Here is a 12,128-nt window from a genome sequence, read left to right on the forward strand (position 1 = left end):
ATATATATATATATATATATATATACATATTTATACAATATATAATTTTTTAATTTTATTATATAATTATTCATCAACTTATCTATCAGGGATAAAGCGAGTCATCTTTCTCTATTCAGCCCAGTTAGATCTCTTTAAGTTGAGCCTCCAAACGACCACGATAGAGAGCATCGTTATGAGGGAAAAGCATATGCAATTAATTTAAGTGGCATGCCTCCTACCCCATCCTAATAGATTTGAAAGGAATCCTCATTCAAGTAGATGTTGATGCAAGACACGGAGGCAAAGGTGAGCATGAGCTTGGGTAGTGAGTTTGTGTTAATTGATCTTCTAGAGAATTGGAATTTTGATTTTCCAGCAACGTAACGCAATCATCTGACGATAGCCAACATCTTATGGTCTCCTATCTATGAAGATGCTCTTTTGGAACATAACTTACAAGCCATGTGTTGAGCGACTGACAAATACCCTTTGATGGTATGGGAAGCTTTTCATCTCCAGCTGACCATCCTTCTCCATGAATGCAAAAAATACCTGAAGATTGAGGAGTTATTAGCGGTCAAAAAAAGGGGCAACTAAAGCTGAGATACTAAGATAATCAGGGTTTCTATCGACTACCCAAGGGGGAGAACCAAACCATGAGGAATAAGATGGCAACCTTGAAGACGTCTTGCGATTTTTTTTTTGTTTAGCTCTCCTCTCACCCAACTCATGTGACTCTTCATGCAACGAAGTTCAAGGACGGGATTTCCTTTGATATCAGCCACATGGTGAAGGCCAAGTTGGTCTCCCCAGATGGGCCAACATAGAGATGTTTGTCATGTTGCTCTTCCATTTAGAGGAAGAGAAAGAAAGTGTTGAGGATGATGGAGGGTCATCGAACATTTAACCAGCTCTCGGATTCTTCTACAACGCAGAGATTTTTTTTCTTTCCAAACACTTGTAAAGAGTTGTTAGAAAATTTTTTAAGCTTTATGCATGAAAATGAGGTTTTTGGTTAGCCACAAATTTGTTTTTGCACTTGATCTTAACTTTGTTTTTTTTTCTTGCATCTTTATGTTGAATGATCTCGTAACGGCCACCTAACTGTAATTATTAATGAGTTGACAATTTTAAGTATGTTCTCGGTCAATTTGTTGAGTTACCACCTGACTCAAGTTCAACACCTCTCATGTCTCCATAGCTCGATTAGGTCATCACCTTAGACGGACCACACCTTATGTAGGATGTATTAAGCAGATATTATCACATCTTAATGGGGATAACCATCTAAACTTATTCAAAGGGTGATTTGTATGTTGTCCATTGCAAATCTTATCACTTAAATGGGCTAGGAATCTCACCACATGTTTTCATGATGCATGAGCACTGTGGTTCAAATTTTGTGTGGTTTATCGATTGGATGTTTCCCGTCGTCGTCAACTTCTTAGAAAAAAATTGTGATCATACATTGCTGGTTACTATCGATTCTAAGAAAATTGTTATGATCAAACATTGCCCATCATTGTTGATTTTGTGGCTAGGATGGAATCACTGTTGATATATCATTTCGTGTTCCCTGAGTATCAATTAAATTTTGATACTCTCACATGAGCTTCTTGAGATACCCAGATGTTGGTCCGACATCGGATCACATATATATAATTATAATAAACTCTAATTTGTTCATTTTTATGGAATTTATAATAAAATATAAGGATTAGAATGACAATAAAATTTTATTGTCGGTATATGATTTTTTTTTCTAATGATGGAATATCTCAAAATCATCTCCACTCCATGTCCAAGGCACTCATTTTCCAGTGTCGGTCTTTAACTTATATGCTCCATAGGAAACCTGATTATCAATGATGAATGGCCCAAACAACATTTAGTAGAGCTTTCTCAAGGCTTGTCCTCGCGCTACTAGGTCAAATTTCTTTTGTACAAGATCGTTGATGACAAAACTCTTCTCTCGAACCTGATTGTTGTAGTTTCGATTCAAATGTCTTTTCAATTCTTCTTTGGGTTTGGGTCAACTCGTTTCTCATCTGCAAGGTCAAGCACGTGCATCACTCCTTCATTTGTTTCTTGCCACTCGACTAAGTTCATTTCTTAGATTTCAATTGTCCATTAAAGGGAAACCACCAGATTAAATAGTGATCTTACCAAACCTTGTCTTTCGTAAGATTTTGGTGTTAAGGCTCAAGTGAATGCTCAAGTTCACTGGGAGGATGTCCTCGAATGACTTCCTATCCGAAAGGTTTTCTCTAGGCACAACAAAACCTAATCCCTAATCCTCTACACAATCAGGTTTAGAGGCTCTAGGAAGAAAAAATGCGAGAGCCTAAGAAGTTATACTGCCTTTTATTACTACTTACCTTCCGAGGGAAATATCATTCACAAATGCTACGAAACAAATTTGTTTTTTTTTCTCTTGAATCGCCTTTCCTTACAGCACATTCTAGAAAGTAACTCAATTCTAGAATCAACCATCCCTACCCAACTAGCCGATCCATAAACCAATTTATACGAAATCACTAAAGGTTTACTCAGGAAGAAAAGTATTATTCCTTCAATGTACATAAGTCCAATCAACCGAATAAATCTCTGTCATTAAACCCGCTAAAGGAAGTATTAAACTTGCAACTGAAATGAGCCTCAGTAGCAAAGAGACCAAAAAATTTCACCGAACACCCTTCGCACTGCTTTTACTATACAAAGATATTTCTCATAATATCAAACCTTACTCTACTAACTAGCATACTATGTCATTCCCTAAGACAGTCTCTAAGTCGTCAAATAATGAGAATTGAGATAAAATTATAACGAAGAAAATGAAATTTCTTCTAAGAAACAAAATATAAGAATTCGCAAAATTGATATAAGAAAAGAAATTGGTGGGATATAGATAGGCCTTTACTGTAAAGTAAAAATTAGATGATTCACTAGAAAGGTAAACCAAAATTGGTTTTTGAAGGCTACAAACAATTGTGGAATTAATTACCTTGAAGCATTTGCTCTGACTGCTTAATCTAATATTTCATTAATGGAGTGTGATCAAATTTTTAGGTGTACACCAAGTGGATTCCAAATAGGTTTTAGGTAGTTGTTTAGGGCCCATTGTTTCTATGTTTCAATTAAAACTATCCAAAGATATATTAGATCTAAGGATTTTAAAAGATTACCCCAGATTTACCTGCATTAATTTAGGCCTAGAGTTGATTAGATTGACCTAATTTGACCAAGGTGGATCCTAAGAAATTGGGATAGCTTACTAGAATTGAGAGATTCCAATTGAGTGAACCTAAACAGGTTTAAGTCTAGAGAACTAGAAAATAAGCCGAGGTTAGACTAAATTTAGAAATTAGTACCAGGGATGGACTGGGAATCAATTAGGCTGACTGGTTGCCTAAGGTTCTATATCAGGTGGTATCCTATGGTCAACTAAAATCAACTAAGATCCAACCTAGTGGGCTCTAAAGAGTTGGTGTTTGATTAAATCTAGCCAAAATGAGCTAAGTGATGCGGGGAGTATCCCGCGCACGCCGGATTTTCAACAACAGGAAGTGAATCCCATGCCTAAACCGCACTAGTCCATGTAATTTAGCTATTGCTACGGTGGAACCGGTTGATCCTCTTGGGCCACTCCTAGTTATCCTATTACTATATACTTGCTTGCGTGATGTTTTAGGTTTTCCTTTCGTGTTTTCAATCAGAACAACTGCTAGTGTGTGTTTTTCCCTTCGAGGGTTGTATCCTAAAGTTTCAGGCGGTGCTTCAGTTGTATTTTGGTCTCAATGTGGTGTGTATCTTTTCTATACTCTTTCACGTCCCTCCCACTTCGCTACCACACCTCCCTCCTCGGTGCAAACCACCCCGACAACAAGCATTTTGGTGTTTTCTTGCAGATTCCCTCTGTCCAGCCCATCCTCCTCACTCCCATTGTTGTTCCAGTCATCCGCCTTTGCCGCCACTGTTGTCCAGCCCTTTCCCTTTGTTGTTGCTACTGTTCAGCCCTTCCTCTTTGTTGTTACCACCATTTAAGCCCTCTATCCTCTCAGCTATCACCCCGGATAGCCCTCCCACATTGCTCCATTTAATGCTTTCTTGCTGTCCGGCACCGAGGAAACAGCCGCCTTGCTATTTTCTGCTTGTCAGCCGCCTTTTCCACCCCGCAACACCTCCCAAACCCTCGCTTACCATCACCACCACCCTCACCCCTGGATGTACCCCTTAGCTTAAGTTTGTGTTGCCAATTATTGCAATTTCATATTCTCTTATGTCGGTTGTAATTTCCTATTTGATTTCGGAAATATAATTCTTATTGTTGTTTGGTTAACTCTGATATCACTAAAAAAGACTCATTTCACTGAGCATAGATTTGACTAAAACGATCCTAAATGGTCCCTATGATTTAGGGACATATGGATGAACCCTATGTTACTTTTATGGGTTCAAATCATATTGGTTTGACTTAGGTTTAGCTCAATGCTATAAAAGATGGTCAAGTTCACCAAGGATTTTAAATTGACATGATATGACACATCAAGTTAGAGATTGGACAAGCCAAATTGAGATATTAAAATTTATGTGAAGTGTCTCTAGACTAGGATAGGAGTGCTAAATTCACCACAGAGTAATCAAGATGGTCCAAATCCTAGACTAGCTGAAGGTTGATCTACGGTGTAACCAAACAAGCCTAGGTCTTTTGAAAGTGAATTGAGTTTATATGTTTGTGTATAGCTCCAAGTGTATGTGTTTAAGTGCTAGGAGGGAGCTGATCAAACATTGGGTTCAATCAAAGGACAAGTATTAAGTTAAATTAGTAAACGTGTCAAGCCGGCATAAAGGAGCCATAAGAACCATCCCGTAATTCCTTCTTCTAGACCGAACAGGTCCAGACTTGTGAGGGCCAACCGGCTCTTCCACATTAGTTTGGCACCTCCTTTCCATAAAGGGATCAAATCTAAGCTATCTCGTGCTTATATTTGTGATTCATGTGTTTTAATTTTTGAGTTTTTGTGCGTTTTCAATCGCGAAAGCCGTAGGCGTCTCCAATTTTTCCTTTCTAGAGTTATATACAAGGGCGAGTAGAACTACAGTTGTATCTTATTTCGAGGTGGTGATTCTCCTCCAAGAGTCAAGTGGTGCTCCGAATGTGTTTAGCTCACGAGGTGGTATTTATCCTTCTCTGACTCTTCCACATCCCCTCCAGCTTCGCTGCCATGCATTCCCCCCTCACTGGCGCCACCCAAAACAAACACTCATTGTTTTTCCTACAGATTTCCTCTACCCCACCCTTCCTTTTCGTTGTCATTATTGTTTCAGCCCTCCACCTTCATTGCCACTGCTTTCCAGCACTTCCTCTTTATTATCGCCCCCATTTCAGCCCTCCATGCTTGATGCCAACACCCCGATCAGCCCTCCCACATCGCTCCCTCTTGTTTGCTTGCTGTCTGACACCGAGGAAACAGCCGTTTTGTTGTTTTCTACTTCCTAACCGTCTTTTTTTACCCTCGCCCATCACCATCACCACCACCACCCCTGGATCTATCCCCTAGCTTGATTTTGTGTTGTCAATTGTTGTAATTTCATATTTTTGTATGTTGGTTGTAATTGTCTATTTGATTTACTTATCAAATTCAACTTTTTCTAAAGTTGTTAGGTTAACTCTGATATAATTTGGTATCAGAGCTAGCATAACCCCTGTTTTATCATAAGGTTTCGAGCATCCACCACTATTCCGCCGTATCTTCACCCGAAAATTTTTTTTCCTACCCTATATCGCCCCTACACATCTCCTTCCACCTACCTACACCCAAAACCTAATCATGTCGCCAAGGAGACAATTGCTTGAACCCAATCAAGAGTTTACCATAGATGAAATACTGCAGAAACACGGCCGATTGCTACAACAACTCGCTGATATTGAGGAAAGGACCCAGGGAGAGGTCATCATCGAGCGCAGGTGCGAGATCTAACTAGAAGAGAGAGTGGAATAATTGAATCCCTTCCATAGAGATGGTTCCAATGGAGAAGGCAACCCACGACGTTTCAGGATATAGTATTAGAGTGGTTGAGATATGAAGTGCCTATTAGAGGATACATAAATGAAATGTTTGTTAGAGTATATAGAGATGAAAATCCTGTTAGAGGATACATAAATGAAGTGCTTATTGAAAGATACAGAGATGAAGTGCTTGTTGGAAGATACAAAGTCTTGCGAGTGAAAGTAGATGTACCTGATTTCGAGTGGAGAACGAATACATGGACGTGTCAGAAGATCGAAATGTGAAACTAGCTGCTATCAGGCAGAAAAAGAGCATCTCGTTGTGGTGTGAGAACATGAAAGGGGAGACAAATAGAGAAGGAAGGACGGAGCAAGATTACTACCTAGGAGAAGATGGAGAGAGAGTTGCAGCGACAGTTGTTGACCTCATTTTTGGCTCGTCCTTCAGCAAAGTTTTCGGAATGACCCAGATGACGAAACGAACAGAGCGAGCGCGTCCGAAACGTCGATTTTACCTAAGAATGACGCCCATATTGTTATGGTTCATGCACAAACAATAAACGCGCAAATTAAGGATTTTAAATAACAAATATTAAAAACAATTTAAAAATAAAAAAATTAAAAACCTCCTACTCTCCCAACCCTATCTTTGGATTCTTTCTTCAGCACTGAAACTCCTTCATCTGCTTCTTCCCGATCGCGAAGCCCTAACTTTTGCAATCTGCGTCCGCCGCTCCTCGCCAGCTACCCCAAGCACCGGAAAACAGAACTCCCAACCCTCGATCCTTCTCTTTCGTGAAAAGCCCTGGCCAAATACCCCATTTCACGATCTTAAGCCTTGTCGCACCGAACGCCAGCGATTCTTGTCGGATGCCTCTCGTCGGCAACCCTAAACACCTGCTACTCCTTCCTCTTCTTCTCTCCCAACTAGTACCCTCACCGCCCCACACTTAAACCCTCAGCAAACCGTAAAAAAAAGTAACAAAAAAAACCTTCCCTCTCTCCACCATCCCATTTGGCTGAAATTCCCTCTTGTCACCGTGTCCCTGTAGCCGGCGAGCTCTTCCATTGAAACCCCCTCGGTGGTGCGGCTTCTTGGTTCGAGAGCTTCTTGTCGCGAGCGTCCTCACCTTTGGCAGACACTGATAGCACCGCAGCGTGGACGTCTTCTCTCTTTGCAAAGAGAGCTTCTTTCAGGATTTCTTCGGACATTCGCAATCTTCGCGGTGGTGAGATTCTCCTCCCTAACATTTTCGTTTCTAGGTCACTAGGCGTGTGGGTTTGATCGCCCACATGGGATGCGTGTGCCGGTGTGAGCCGGCGTGGCCACATGCCTATTTGATGGATTGTTTTCCTTCTTAAAGCGAGCCTTTAGGTTAGGACTTTCCATGTGTGGTCAAACACCCTTCGTAGAGCCGAGTGAACCCCCTTTTGTTGTGAACCCTAGCACAAATCCCTATGGGTTAGAGCCTCTTCCTCCCCTTGTTTTGGATTTCCCAATTTTCCTTGGAGAAATTAGGAATTTGGTTTTCCAAAGTGAGAAAAGTTTTATAGCTAGTTCACTTTGCAAAGTCCCGAGGAGCTTGTGAAATGAGAAGAACTTTGTAGATGGCCATTTAACAATGTCGTGGAGAGTTTTCCCCTCGGAAATCCCAGGGAGAAACTCCCCAAATACCTCGACAAAGCAGGAGACGGCGATGTCGCACATCCAAGCGTCAAATCCTAGGTTCCTAAGTGAGGGTGTTAGCACAAGCATGGTTCGCTATCAAGCATGTTGGTTTGTCTTGAATTGCAGTGCAATTTGCTTGGAGTGTGTTCGCATTTTTCACTTTGCCTTGACTGGTCGCCCCAGCCTGGTCGGCATCTCACTTTGTCTCGACCAGTCGCCAAGGCCCAGTCAGCATCTCACTTTGCCTCGACCACCTGCACCGGCTCTGTACCACTTCACTACACCTCGATCGGTTGCCCCTGCCCAATTGGCATTTCACTTTACCTCGACCAGCAACCCCAGCCCAGTCGGCATTTCACTTTGATTCTATCAGTCGCCCATGCCGGTCAACTGAGCACTATGATTTGACCGGCCGCTCCGACCCGATCGGCATAGCGCTTTGGTTTGACCGGTCGCCCCGGCCCTGTCGACCGACCACTTTAGTTCAACAGGTCGCCCAAGTCTGGTCAACCGTGCACTTTGGTTTGACCGGCCACCCAGGTCCGGTGGACCGACCACTAAGGCCCGACCAACCGATCACTTGCATGCTTGTATGTTTTTTGCATCATTTTGCATGTTTGTTTTCATTTATTTGTTTGTCTGCTTGCATAATGCATTGCATCTTGTATGTGTTTGTTTGCATGATCATTATCATTTGTTTGTCCTGCGTCTCTTCGAGTTATTGCTTCCATGACACGCCCACTCGTCGGGCCCCTGCCTTCTCGGCACGCCGGTCCTTCTGGTCATTGTCTCCTTGGCTCGCTCATCTTTTCGGATCCCTGCCTCCACGGCAGACCCATCTGTCGGGTCCTCACCTCCACGACATACTCACCACTTCTGTCACATGATTTTATGCATTTGCATTTGCATACTTGCATTGATAGCGATCTAGGCATGATAGAAGAGTGACTCCAGTGTAGGCCGCTATGTCTTAACGAGCATTGTTTGTCGGGTCGATCTCGGTGAGCAATTTGAGTCAAGTAATCAGGATTAACATAAGAATGACTGTGTTAAGGATCCAAGAGATATAACATGTGTCACCTGGCATGTTACAGGCAGCATTTAATGGCTCTTTTTTAAATTTAAAAGAAAAATATATTTTTTATATATTATATCCATTATATTTAAAAAATTATGCATATAACAAACTAGGTCATAGGTAAGGCCAACTCCTCTTTCAAAATCCACCTTGAGTGGCACCCTTTAAACCCCCTAGATCTTTAGGGCGGAGCCAGTAAGGCAACCCGCAAAATTCATACTTTACCCGGAGGCGACCCTGTGCACTTAAATGTTGGTTAGGACACTTTTAGTTAGATTGTATGATAGGCTAGGATGTAGGATGTTAGGTAGCCCTTTTTTGACGCCTCCTATATTATTCTGTGTTTTTGTTCTTGCTCTAGCCACGCGTCACCTTTTTTGCGGGTTTTTTTTCTGCATATTGCATATGCATAGTAGTGTGTTAGGGTTTTTTTCTGCAATGAGTCATGCCTACTTATATGCACACACACAAGTACCACTATGGAAAAACGCGTAATGATTTCTGACCCTTTTGCTTGTTGGTGTTATTTAGCTCCCCCACTTATAAGGCACGGTTAATTATATGTGTAGCATAGTTTTTCCCACTAACACTTGTTTCCATGCAGGTCGAGTCTTTTTTTTTTTTACGTTTCCTATGTATTTTTTAAAGTCCTAAGAGAGATCTATATCAAAAATAAAATATGGGCACGGGTTCTGAAGCGTTTGGAGCAGGAACCATGTGGAGGGGACCAAAAGATGACGTTGTGCACTGTATCTTAATTCTGCATTTGTTATTGATATACAAAATTAGGACCGAATATGTATATGCGACTCCGGCCACTCTTTTTCTTTCTGGGATATGTTGTCGACTCAGTGTCACCGGGTTGTTTATTATTTTATTTGGCTTGTTTTACTTTCTACATTTGCATTTGCATGTTTGCATGCTTGAATTGTATTTCATTTTTATTTATGTGCATTTGGGATTCCATGAAAAATATGATTTAGGCTCAATAAGGACCCTAAAATTATAAATTTTCTACTGAAAAAGAACATAATAAAAGATTCAAAACAGATTAAAATATTAAGGATTTTCAAAACTTGTTTTTACTTTCTTGCATGGTCTTTGAGCTGGTTTTAAAACGGTTACATAGCATGGTCATAACCCAATTCATATTAATAAAGTCTTCACAATAATTAAAAACCGCTCTAGATAATTACATTCATATTGGCATGTCCCCAGAAGGAGTCGTGCTTCTTCAATCTGACTGACCCAGCATACTTTTTTCTACACATAAGGTTGTCTAGTGCACCTAGGTCGTTAAGAGGCTCCCTAAACCTATAAGTTCTCTTGTTCGGAGCGTTTCCAGTTTGGCAGCCGAACCTCCACCTCTCTTTCTTTCCTGAGGCATCTTTTTCACTTCGAAAGGTGTAAGTCTCACCTCTTGGAGCTCCAACTTATAGTCATAGGATGGAGTTTCGTTCCTCCAAACTTAGGGCTACAGAGGTCTCCCGCGGACGATGCAATTCACGGATTGCTGACCAGAGATCTCAGGACGTGTTGGGTTGACCTTCATGATTAGGTAGGCTAAGGGTCTTAGTAGTTTGGGATGACGGGTTTATGGTACCCCGACTCAACTACGTCTACCTTTTAGGGATTACTCTCCCTTTCCTTTGATTACCCCTGCCCTTTCACTCCTGTTGACTTCGTTGGTATCATCTTAACGGCCCGATATCGATGAGCTGTCACTCATTTTGGCTAAGACGGTTTATCCTCTTCCCTTACGACCCGAACATGCTTTGACGTATTGACGTACCCCCGTCGAGATGATTATTGGTTATTATGTGGGGTATCATATGTCAATAAGTTGTTACCTACTTAGGATATGAGAGACTCACTCTCTGTCCAATGGCTTAGCTAGAGCTTTGAAGCATATGAGTGTTCCCACATGGAATAACCTCCCTTTAATAAGCTATTTTCTCAGGCCTACGATAATACAAGTGAAATACCTTTTATCGAAAATATTCTTGGGTATCCCCAAAATATAAGTAACCAGGTGAGAAACGCCCCCTTGGGAGCGCTCTTGATGCCAGAAAGGTCATCTACCTGAATCTTTGGTTATGGGTAGCCTACGTAGGTATTCTTTTGCGGATATTAGTCCAAGATGCCTCCACCCAACCTTGTTTGAGCGAACATACTTGCCCTAACCCTCTGAGGTTTATCGTACGTAGACTTTCAACGTTTTTGTTTTTTTCTCTTGTCTGTCATAATTATTGTATATTTGTCTTTTGTGATTCCTCTCTTCTCCGGGTCATTCATACAACTCGAAAGAGAGATTAATTCGAAGAAGGGAAGTATATGCCGATCGATAGGCTGACGACTCCATCAAAAATAAAAGAGAAAAAAACATAACGGAAACAACAAGACCTACCCCCACAATACTATCATGTCTTTTCTTGAGGTTCCACTACTTACAGCAGACAAAGCTATCAGTGGAGAAATACACGGTAGAGTTTATGCAATATAAGCTTAAATGTGATCTAATGAAATCAGAACATAACACGATAGTCAGATATTTGTAAGGCTTGAAGCCCGCCATCAATGATGTGGTCCAATTACAGTCTTACCTGTCTTTGAATTATGTTTATACGAAAGTAGAGAGACAGCAGAAGCAGAGCAGACACAAACCACCATTCAAACAACCACTCTCGGTTGGAGATATCAATAGGAGCATGCCTTAAGGAGTTGAGAAGACTAATCAGGAGGACAATCACTCAAAGTGTGAAGCTTGAAAATAGAGAATGCCCGCTACAGTCTCAGAAAAAAATACTTCAGATGTCATGGATTTGGGTGCATCGCCTCCAGTTGCCAGATGAGCCAAGTTGTATTCTTTACCGAGCAGAGTGCAGTAAAATGGAAAAATTAAAATGGAGTTATATGTTTTAAAGAATGGCTATAATAAAATCAGATAAATAAAAATTAATTATATTTCATGTATGCTTAGTTTAGATTTTATTCGTAGGAATAAACGCTTGTGAGCTAAGAAATAACATCGCTAAGAAATAACATTGTCGCATCTTTTTAATGTATTTTTGAATTTTAGTGGCATTATTGATTTCTTCTAAACCTAATGGATTAGATAACTATTTAGATAAATTTAATCATAATTTAATTGTATTGTTTGATGTGTTGGTCAGATTGAAATGTTATAGAAAATAGTAAATGATATGAAAATATGAATGACAAGAATTATATGGCATATTTGCATGAGCATGATTGACTGATGATGCTCAGTCATTTATAGAACAAACTGAGAAAATGTCTGCGTCCATAAATTGAAAAGGAATATTGATATTCATCTATCTTAATTAGTATAATTTAAAATGTATTCATGTGCCGAATAAATATAAATA

General features: G+C 40.6%; 1 protein-coding gene across 1 annotated transcript in view; it reads right to left on the reverse strand.

Moving 5' to 3' along the window:
- Positions 1–12,128, reverse strand: part of LOC110025265 (protein SCAI homolog) — a 49,090-nt gene that overhangs the window by 16,772 nt on the left and 20,190 nt on the right.

This window comes from Phalaenopsis equestris, unplaced genomic scaffold (genome assembly GCF_001263595.1).
Source record: "Phalaenopsis equestris unplaced genomic scaffold, ASM126359v1 Scaffold000297, whole genome shotgun sequence".
Classification (NCBI taxonomy): domain Eukaryota; kingdom Viridiplantae; phylum Streptophyta; class Magnoliopsida; order Asparagales; family Orchidaceae; genus Phalaenopsis; species Phalaenopsis equestris.